The sequence below is a fragment of the Dioscorea cayenensis genome, chromosome 12 (assembly GCF_009730915.1).
Source record: "Dioscorea cayenensis subsp. rotundata cultivar TDr96_F1 chromosome 12, TDr96_F1_v2_PseudoChromosome.rev07_lg8_w22 25.fasta, whole genome shotgun sequence".
Taxonomy (NCBI): domain Eukaryota; kingdom Viridiplantae; phylum Streptophyta; class Magnoliopsida; order Dioscoreales; family Dioscoreaceae; genus Dioscorea; species Dioscorea cayenensis.
Genome location: NC_052482.1, coordinates 3,208,369 through 3,218,802, shown reverse-complemented (window position 1 = coordinate 3,218,802; position 10,434 = coordinate 3,208,369). Strand labels below are relative to the sequence as shown.

The following is a 10,434-nucleotide window of genomic DNA, read 5'->3' as shown; positions in this document are numbered from 1 at the left end:
AGATGCCAATGGATAAACCCAACACTTTCTGGAATAATCATCCATGAAAGTGACAAAATAAGAAGCACCACCAAGAGACTTGAAATTCATAGGGCCACAAACATCGGAATAAACCAACTCCAATGCCTTCAACTTTCCATGAGATTCATGTCTCTTAAAATTTACTCTATGTTGCTTGCCCATGATGCAATGCACACATAATTCAAGAGATGAATTCTCAAATAAAGGAATAAGCTTTTTATCTTGCAATACCTTCATTCCATGCTCACTAAGATGTCCAAGCCGACTATGCCACACATGCACATCATCATGCCCACTTACCGATATATATTTTTGAGGTGAACCAAGAAAAATATACAAGCTTCCATCCTTTTGCCCCTTCAATACCGTCATACAACCCTTGGAGATTTTCCACGATCCATTGCCAAAAGTAATCACATAACCAGCCTTATCAAGTTACCCTGCCCAAATAAGATTTTTTGTTATCTCGGGAACATGCCTCACATTAATCAATGTATGCTCCTTCCCATTTGCTTGCATAATAACCACATCACCAATGCCCAAAATTTTACAAGCACGATCATTGCCGAGGTAGATATTACCACAATCAACCTTTTTATAATTAGAGAAAAATGATTGATCCAGACATATGTGAAATGAAGCACCGGAGTCTAACACCCAAGTATCTATGTTAGAAGATACCATACAAGCAATGCTTAATGTGACTCCATCATCACTTTGAGATGCTATGCTTGCTTCACCATCAACTTGCTTCCCTTTTCGCTTGCTCTTCAAAAGATTACAATTATTTCTCATATGACCTTGTTTCTTGCAATACCAACAAGTAACAACCCGACCCCGTGACTTTGATCTTCCCTTTGCTTATGACTTGCCCTTACTAGCCAAAACATCATTCCTTTGTTGAGACCTTCCTCTTCACCAGCCACTAGTGCTTGACTTGAGTTACTAGATATTTGTGAAGAAGCCCTTCTAGTCTCCTCACTACTCAATGAAAAAACATCATTCAACTTGAACTTGTTCCCCATTGTATTTGCCACGGTAGTGACCTCTTCATCAAGATTTACCTTTAGAGCCTTTAATTGTTCCACAATAGAGTTAAACTCATTCACATACTTTCGCACCGTGACACCATCCTTCATTTTCAAAAGAAATAACCTCTTCATGGCATGCATCTTATTGATACCCAATGGTTGCTCAAAAGGTTGCTCCAAAGTACTCAAAAGTTCATGAGCGGTCTTACATTGATAAATATCAAACAAGATGAATGGTGAAATACATGGCCTTATCACCGACAAACATTTTCAATCAAGAACCTTCCATTGTTCATCATTCATAGATGAGGGTTTAACATCATTCCCCAATAGTGGTAGATCCAACTCCTTATAGATAAGGTGATCCTCCATCATTATCTTCCATATTGGCCAATTGTCCTCCTTGAGCTTTTCAAACTCCAATGCCTTATCTATTGCTATGAAATCGAATCACCACCACTACAAGCCCCAATTCTTTCAATTGCAAGCTTAGACAACCTCCATAACTCTAGAACGAATCTCTGATACCAATTGTTGCGTGTGAGGAAGTGCGAAACTAGTGTGACAATTCGTCGAACACTTGGTGTGCAATATCACAATATCTAGCAATTACATAATGAATGGGCAATGCAAGGATAACATATAACCAATCTCACAAGAATAAAATAATAGACACCAATTTAACGTGATTCAGCTAAGAACAAGCCTGCATCCACGGGAGAACAATGCTTCACTATATCATGGGGAAATAACAAGAGTACAAGAGTACAAGAGTACAAGGAATAGGCATAAAACCACAAGAGGATTACTAAGTTCTAAAAACTAGCTTTACCTCAAAAAACAAAAGTCTTACCTTGCTTTAATGAGATCAAGTAAGAACAAGAGGCACCACTCTTTCCACTCTCCAAATACAAAAGAACTCTCCCTTTCTATCTCTCTCTCTTTTCTCTCATGACACAACACCCAACAAATATAACCCTATATAAACAATAGAGCAATCTAGACCGTTGGATTAAAAGAGATCAAGATTTGGCTTCATCCCAAGGTTATCAAGCCAATATTTAACATAAAGGACCATGCAATTGCACAACAGCTTAGTTGATACCAAAAAAAGCGGCCATACAGCAATAAGAGGATCTCCATGCCCCACTGCTTCTGCAAATTGAAAAGAAAAATGTGAATAGAAAGATAAACCATCAAAACAACAGCAATATTATTTATAAAAGTTTCCAATTGGCACTTTCTATGGCCATGGGATGACTATAATTCTGTGTGTTGTTAAGCGTACCTCTATCTTGGTAGAGGATCTTAAGAGCTTCTCCAGTGGCACGAGAAGCCCGTCTTTGATCATAGCTCTTTGTTGTTAGTGAACTGCTAAATAGTGAGGAGATCTTGTTATTGTTTTGGCAAGGAATATCACCACAAGAATGCAGGACAACTTGACAAAACATTTGACAAACTGCTTGTTAGTTACCACTTTTCTTCTAGAAGGTTGCTTTTCCCTTCCAATATTCAACCTAGAAGCCACTGTGTGCATAAACATCATGATCAAACAATTATATTAGCAAAATGACTAGTGAAGCTCATACTGTGGTGGAAGCTACACTAACATATGTTACCTCCTGAAGTCCCCATCGCAGCTGACTTTGCATCTTTTGTAGATGGGACATTTATCCATGGACAAATGGACTTAGAGGTATCTGATATGCTTTCTGTGGTGCAGCTGGAGGTAAAGGACCTAATTCAGACACTGGTTTGCTTGGAATTGGTGGTGTTTGAGTCAGTAGGACATTTGGATACATAGTAGGAACCAAAGCATTTGGAGTAGACATGTCCCATTGACACATGCATCTCAAAGTCACCTATCTAGAGCATAATTAGATGGCATCAATAGCATATCTTCCTGCAATATTATGCAAAGTGAAAAAAGAAGCATAATGAAACTACAAGCAGTGAGCTGGAAACTAAATCTTTTAAATCAGAGGTCCCCACAATATCATAAGGGTTACCATTATTGGAAGCCATGAACCTATAATCACTTGAAAATTAAAAAAAATTAATTTATGATTCAATGTACTGAACAACTTAATACTCACTGAGGCAGGGCAGACATAAAGAACATCAGAACAAGAAAATAGTAAAGACAAAAGCAAAGAGCCCAACAAAGCCATGGGACAATCAAAATGCCTTTTTTAAGCCAGCAAATGCTTGTTAATAACCAAGATATTCTTTAATAGTGGAGGAAAATCTGAAATAAATCAACATTGTCAATCCAAAGCAATATCATGAGGGAAGCCCAGTGCAACAATTTAAAAGGATAGAATAAACATAATTTGTGAAAATAACCATAACTGCGAATTTAACTCCCACAAACAAATACAAGATAAGCTAGAAAATTTAATTCTTTGTTAGGGCCGAAAACTAAAAGCTAGTCAAAGGAAACATTCTCATTCATTAAGTTCAAAAAGTGCATATTGTTTTTAGGTTGGGAGGTAAATGTCTTTCTAGAATATAAAAAAGAGCACCTATCAATTTTTTTTTTAAAATAAAGATGCATCAATGACCTCGAATCCATTGGAAAGGTAGTTTTGTTAATATTTTTCTCGGTTGATGTACTCTGATCAATATTAGCCATAGTATTTGCTGCATTTGAAATTGATGCATTTTTAGAAGGAAAAAAACCAAATCAAAGGCATGAAGCAAAAGAAAGAAAAACAAAAGCACTAGATTAAATAAACCCTGTGAAGCTGAAAAGGGAATGAATCGAATGATCACCAAACTATAGTTAAAAAAGATGAAAACAACATGCAAAATTAGTTTCAGATACCAACTTGCAACATGCAAAATTAGTTTCAGATACCAACTTGCAAAATTTCAGCGAAAGCATTCTGAGACAATTTTATAGCAACTTTACTTCTGTCTCGATTTCTAGCTTTATATTTCATAGCTCAAGAATCAATTTAGATTCTGATACTCTTTCACAAAATAAGATCTTTAATAGAATTGAATAGGGTACCAACAAATGAAACAAATAATAAGGCATCTAATAGAATAGATTAGATTGGCATTTTAGTTAACTAAATGGCATGGAAATAAAACATTTTTGTCTCATTATTCTCATAAATACAGTTTGCTGAGATTAGAATTAATATATTAACTAAACTTGATCAAGCGAAACAAAATAAAGGCACACAGTTGACCTTGAATCACTTTGGAAAAGTAGACTTCTGCAATTTTTTCCCTGCATGATGAAACTGGTGCAGTTCTGGAAAACAAATTGAAGCACTAATGTTTGATATATTACTGAAGACTAAGACTAAAGCAAGGTATTACTTCTACTACAACTACTACAAAATTTTTTGCAGCCTGCAGTCTACGGGAGGATTCTTCAACATCTAGCCATTTTTATTCATGTGTCAGAATTTACTAAAAATAACCAGGAACAATTTTTATGCATGACATAATTATTATAATAATCTTTGTGTTCCTAGTGGCCCCAAGCCTCCAAACAATGAAAAACCAAGGCAAATAGAACATAGTGAAATCAACATACATAGACTCTACTCATAAGCTTTAACAATTAACATCCGACTTAGCAAGTAAGGTGCAGCATTATTATGATAACTGGAAAACAAAATAAGCTGTGTAGTGAATAGTAGGTATAGGTAATTTCTTACCCATAAATAGAGATAACTTATTCAAAATCAAGAATGAGTGAAAGAATTCACTAATAAACGCCAAAATTTCAATCAATCTTATTAAGGAGGGAGGGACAGCAGCATCAAGTGCAAGAATTGAACTCCAGATACATCCCTCTGTTTTCACCCAATCCAAGCAAACCCTAGACCAAATCTAACTGCTGAGAAAACCTCATTGGCAAAATGCAATTTTCTTTTATTTTTCATCAAGTAATTTACTAAAACAAAGCAAATATCATATAAAATAGATCCCTTTTATAAATCAATCCATATCCACAACCACACATTCAAGCCAAAAACCAAAATTTCATCCAAGCAAACGCTTGGATTTGGATGTATGAAAGGCGTGTCAACCAAAATACCCAGAAAAATGAAAGTATAAACAAAGTAGAATTACCGATTCACCTGGGTGGAGGTGAGCATGAGATCATGGCTGTCTAATGGATCAAGCAACGGAGGGGTCAACACCGCTGTCATCCCTGTCCTCCTCACTGCTCTGGAGGTTTAACATAAGCCCCCAATTTTATCCCTCCTGGAACGCAACACCGATTAAACCCGATGATCTATTCCCAAATTCACATGAAGAATTCGTGAAAATTGGTACCTTTCTCCCATAGGATCAGAGCGCGTTATTGGAACTTTTTATCCTCCAGAGTCGTCAAACGATCTCGATCTCCAAATCCATCATCAACGTCGAGTTCTGCACGCTCCGCCTCCGCCAGATGCTGAATCCAGCCCCCGACGCCGGCCCCTTCTCACTGAAGACGAAAGTGGGCGAGCTCAACTAGGGAGCGGTTGAAGAATTTTCAGATCCATCGTCAACGACGTGCTCATGTTGTCAGGTTTGCATCCCCAGTTCAATGAACCAAACCATCGCCTTCGCCAAGTTCCGCCTCCACCTGGAGCAGGATCCGGGACTGACGACGGCGCATTCTCGGCGGAAGAACTCCGGCAGCCGCGGGGGACCCACAGTTTTTTTTTTAATTTTAATTTTTTTAGTTATGACTAAAGGCTTCTCCTTTCTTTATATAGCTTTCATCTTTTTCTCCTGTCCCAATCATTATATTATTATAATTATTATATTTTTTTTGAGTAAAATATAAATATTTGTTAAATTATTTTTTCCATTGGTTATTGAGATACACTAGAGAAAATAACAAAAAAAATTTAAAAAAAATTCAGAAATAGGAAATTAAATACACAATCATACACGTCATCCTCGGACGTCATCATAGGTGAACATTCAGCTCTAGCAGGAAAGCATCAACAAAGCTTAGATTTTCAATCTCTAGCTCAACCAACCGCAGCTGAGCTAGGGAGTCCACCAAAGCTTTCTCCACTTCCTCCAAGAGCTTTCCCTGATGTTTGGCATTGTCTTTTCGCTTCGCCAAACTCACTGATCATTGCTTGGAGTCTTGTTTCCTCCTCTCCGGCGGACAGCATAAGTATAGTTTCATGTCCTTTGAGTGAGCTACTTAGTTCTTCGATAGTGAGTTTTCCAAGGTCTTTGGCTTCCACGATGGAGGAAACAACATGTTTAAATGTTGGATTGAGACTTCGCAGTATTTTTCCAACCACAGCCGTCTCTTCCATGGATTCACCAAGTACCCTCAGCTGATAGACAATATCCAAGACCATTGTTATGTAATCTTGGACCTTTTCACCGTTCTTCATTCTCAGCGTCTCTAGCTTCGACTTAAGGGAGTAGAGTTTGACGGAGAGGATTTTTGAGCCTCCTTGAAACTCAGTCTGCAGGATATCCCATGCTTGTTTAGCTGTTAGGGCCTCTGTGATTCGAATGAGGATTTTCTCATCTACCGCTTGTTGTATAAGATACAGAGCACATGCATCAGCTTCTCGTCTCCGTTCAACAACTTCCTCTTCTCCTTCTTCACTGAATCCATTCTCCACCGTGCTCCAAAGTCATTTGGATCGGAATATGGTCTTCATTTTAAGGCTCCATAGGTTGAAGTTCTCATCTTTGAAGATAGGAACATTAGTTGGAGTGGAACTGTTCTCGGACATGCTTAACCTGTCTCTGATACCACTGTTGAGGTGGATGATGCAATGAGAATGGAGATGTTAAGGAGTTCAGTGTGATAGGAACAAAGGTAGCGGATGAAGTTCAGGAAGTGCTAAGTGATATTCAAACTTCATGTTTAATGTAGTACATAGTGAGTCTCTATCATAAGAGAGAACATACAAAAGGAGTCAAACTTGACACTGTTTACATGCAATAAAGTAAAAAATCAAATAGGAGACTGACTAGCACTATAACCAAACCAACAGGTTGACTGGTAGCCATTCTCATGCAAACGTACGTAAATAGTAACATAATAACCAAGGTGCCTTGTTATCCATCATGCATACTGAGTAACCTTCAACATTTGAACCATGTCCTTCATCTGACCAACCTTGATGATCCTGGAATGAGTTCAACAACCTTCAGCTTTCTTTCTAATGGACTGATCATCCGTTCTTTCCATAATGTGCTGAAAAGCTGCGATAATGGTTGCACCGTGATAATGCTTGCCACTGGCACAACACAAGCAGCCACACCGACAACAACAGTTGAGGTAATACCTAAGTAACTAGCCCTAGAATTATTCTTGGCGAGTTTCTTTTGAAGCTGTTGCGATTGTAGACTTAGCTGACGGAGGTCTTCTAGAGCGCTCTGGGTGATGCACTCGGAGGAATGGTCAGTTGTGCGGGAAATGGCAGCCATGAGGCTTTCCATCGTGGCCAGTGTGGTGGTGGGATTCACTTCTTGTTTGGTGGAGACTTGGAGAGTAATGAGACCTTGGTTGAAGAGATATTCAATAGTGTGAATAAGATCTTCAACATGAGATTTTGAAATGTACAAAGTAGTACTAACGATGAGAAGAAGAGCAGAAGAAGAAGTAGCGTCCCTTGGGTTTGAAACCATGAAATCCATTGAGGATTTTAAAAATAGATCGAATAACAAAGGAAGAGGAGGAGAACTGGTTGACGTTGAAGCCATGGTGTTAGTACTATGTTTGGAGCAGGGAGGTGAGGGTTATATATAACTTGCGTGGAGAAATGCTAAGGATGTTGCAAAGCAGACCGGCCAAAAGACCCTTGTCCAAATGTAAAGAAAAATTAAAAAAACATAATGAAGCCTACGAAGGAGAGTTAAAAGCAATGACAGACGAGAGAGAGTGTAGCGCTATAAAACATGAACAATTAATAATTTTCTTCCGCTTAGATAGCATTGCTTTGCATGTTGGGTTTTCAGACTCTTTACAAACAAATAATGCCAAATGCATAAGTTCAACTTAAAAAAAAAGTTGGATAAACTATTATTTATTAAAATCAAGAATTACAAAACATTAGGACATAGAAGACCACACAGAAAATTAATCTGGAACAAAGTAAACATGTATCAAATTAGATAATTTCTAGCCAAATCAAATACACAATCAAGACAATAAACATAAAGAATATCCAGCAACAATGAGATACTTGATTTTCATTGAAAACCTCCCAGTGCATAAGGAAAAATCACTGATCTAAACTTCAAATCAAATATATTATCATATTAACAAATACAAAAAAAACCCTCAAGTAGATAAAGGCTTGATAATATCAATAATTGAGAAATATCTCAGTAGAAGAAATTTGTTTTTTTTTTTAATGAGCACATCAAGAACAACTAGAGAAGTGACCCTCCACAACTGCTCCCAAAATTTATTAACTTGATCCAAATACAATAGAAGTAATAAGATTAAGCAAAATCAAAAGTGAAACTTGCTTCAATCCATCCAACCTCCTCTTTTCTTATCATTTCTATGCTTGAAAATGCCCTCCTTTTTTTCATTTTTTTTTAATTATTATAACAAATATGGGCTTCATCTATATATGTTTGGCCCACCATGCATCCCAACACTCCATCTTTAAACAAAACACTTTAGTTTTTAGAACTATGATATGTTATTTCTTTCCGTATTTTATGATTTGATCTTTGTTCATATTTATCATAATATTTTTAATAATTAATATTAATAAGCACTTATTATTATTTAGGGTAAATAACACAAATGGTCATCCACCTATTTGGGTGTTTCTGTTTTAGTCACCCACCTTAAAAAATTATGATTTTGTCATTTACATTTGTTATTATGTTTTTTTAGTCACCGAGCCTTACGGCGTTAATGGGGAGCGACGTAACTTGCCATGTCGCACATGCTCAGCAAATCAGGTTAACACATAAGCCATGTGGACGCCAACTCTTTTTCCCCCCTTTTCTTTTCAATGGACAACTATATAGTTGTCATGTGAGACAAGCAACTCTTTCATCTTCTCCAAGAGCAATACAACTTTTTCTTCTCCATCATGAACCCTAATCTGCCCATCGCACAACAACTGGAGTGGAGGCATTACGAACAAAAAGGGAAGGCTGGTACATATACCTAACTCTTCAAGCTCTTATTGATTGTAGCCATTTTGTGCTAGATAGGTTATGTTTACTAAAAAAGGATCTTAATTTGAATAATGATTTATTTAGGAAGGCCTTCGAGCGTCTTATGTTTTTTAAAGAAAGGAATATGTTGTTTTTTAATCTTGTTGCTTAAAAACCAACATATTCCTAAATTTGATATATATTAGCTCTGGCATATGTTGTATTTTTTTATTTTCATTTCCTAAATTTGTCCATTATTTCCATCACTATATTTGTACTTTGGTTATGATCTCATGAACCAGATGCATGTGATTCATAACTCATCAATATCATTGATACGATGTTCTTAGAATAAAGAACCATGATTTGTCTAAACATGTCATCCACAAAGAGACTATTACATTCCAACAGCTTCAATTCTATTAAGATTGATTTAGAGTGATTCCTTTTGCACCTCATCATTTTCCTTTAGACAATTCCTTTTTAATTTTTTTTTCTTGATACATGTTTCTTTGCTACTTAGTTGATTAGCTTATTTATGAAGATAATCAACATTCATTAGTGGGAACAACTGTAGTTAGATTCTAAATCTGTTTTATAAGTATAATAACATATTATGAAAGGAAGCACTTTATCTACCTACACTATGTCATGACCCGGCCCACGGTCGAGGTACGTGGCAATCGCCATGATATTCCAACAAGGTGATATGAACACCCACCTAATCTGAGAACATCATAAGGCTTAAACATCCTGTAACATTTTACACAACTAAATACGCATGCGAAACTCATTTAAAAAGAAATTTTAAATAACATAAGATAACATCAACATGTTTAGCATTTGGGAAATATTGAAGACAATGCAAGAATTGACAAATAGTAAATCATTTATTACACAATAGTGGATCCGACTATCAAGTCCAACAATGAGAATGTAACCTAACCTACAATCAACTTGAAAAAAATGGTAAGAGGAAAATGTTGCCCAGCACAATAACTTAGTGCCGCAACTCTAACAATCACCACCTGGAAAAGAAATAAGGTAGAGTAGATGAGTAACAAATTTACTCAGTGAGTGGTTAACAGGGTTCCATATGACTTTTTTTTAAAATAAATACATCATAAAAAATACTACAACACGAAATACACATTTCAAAAGTTTCAGCACAAGGAATGAAAACTAGTGGTTAACATAGTTCTGAGCAACAAATATATGCCGATAAAAGTTTCATAAACAAAATACATCAATATCCAATAAAGAA

At 36.5% G+C, this 10,434-nt stretch overlaps 1 long non-coding RNA gene across 6 annotated transcripts; it reads right to left on the bottom strand.

The window, feature by feature from the left end:
* Positions 1–1,748: 1,748 nt before the first annotated feature.
* LOC120274013 lies at positions 1,749–5,741 on the bottom strand. Of its 6 annotated transcripts, none has more exons than XR_005540678.1 (5): positions 5,355–5,741; positions 5,148–5,282; positions 2,672–2,955; positions 2,341–2,579; positions 1,749–2,207 (listed from the first exon to the last, which is right to left on the bottom strand). It is a non-coding gene; the product is annotated as an uncharacterized LOC120274013 (long non-coding RNA). The 6 variants fall into 6 exon arrangements; XR_005540682.1 differs by having other exon boundaries at positions 2,663–2,918; XR_005540677.1 differs by having other exon boundaries at positions 2,672–2,918.
* Positions 5,742–10,434: the final 4,693 nt, after the last annotated feature.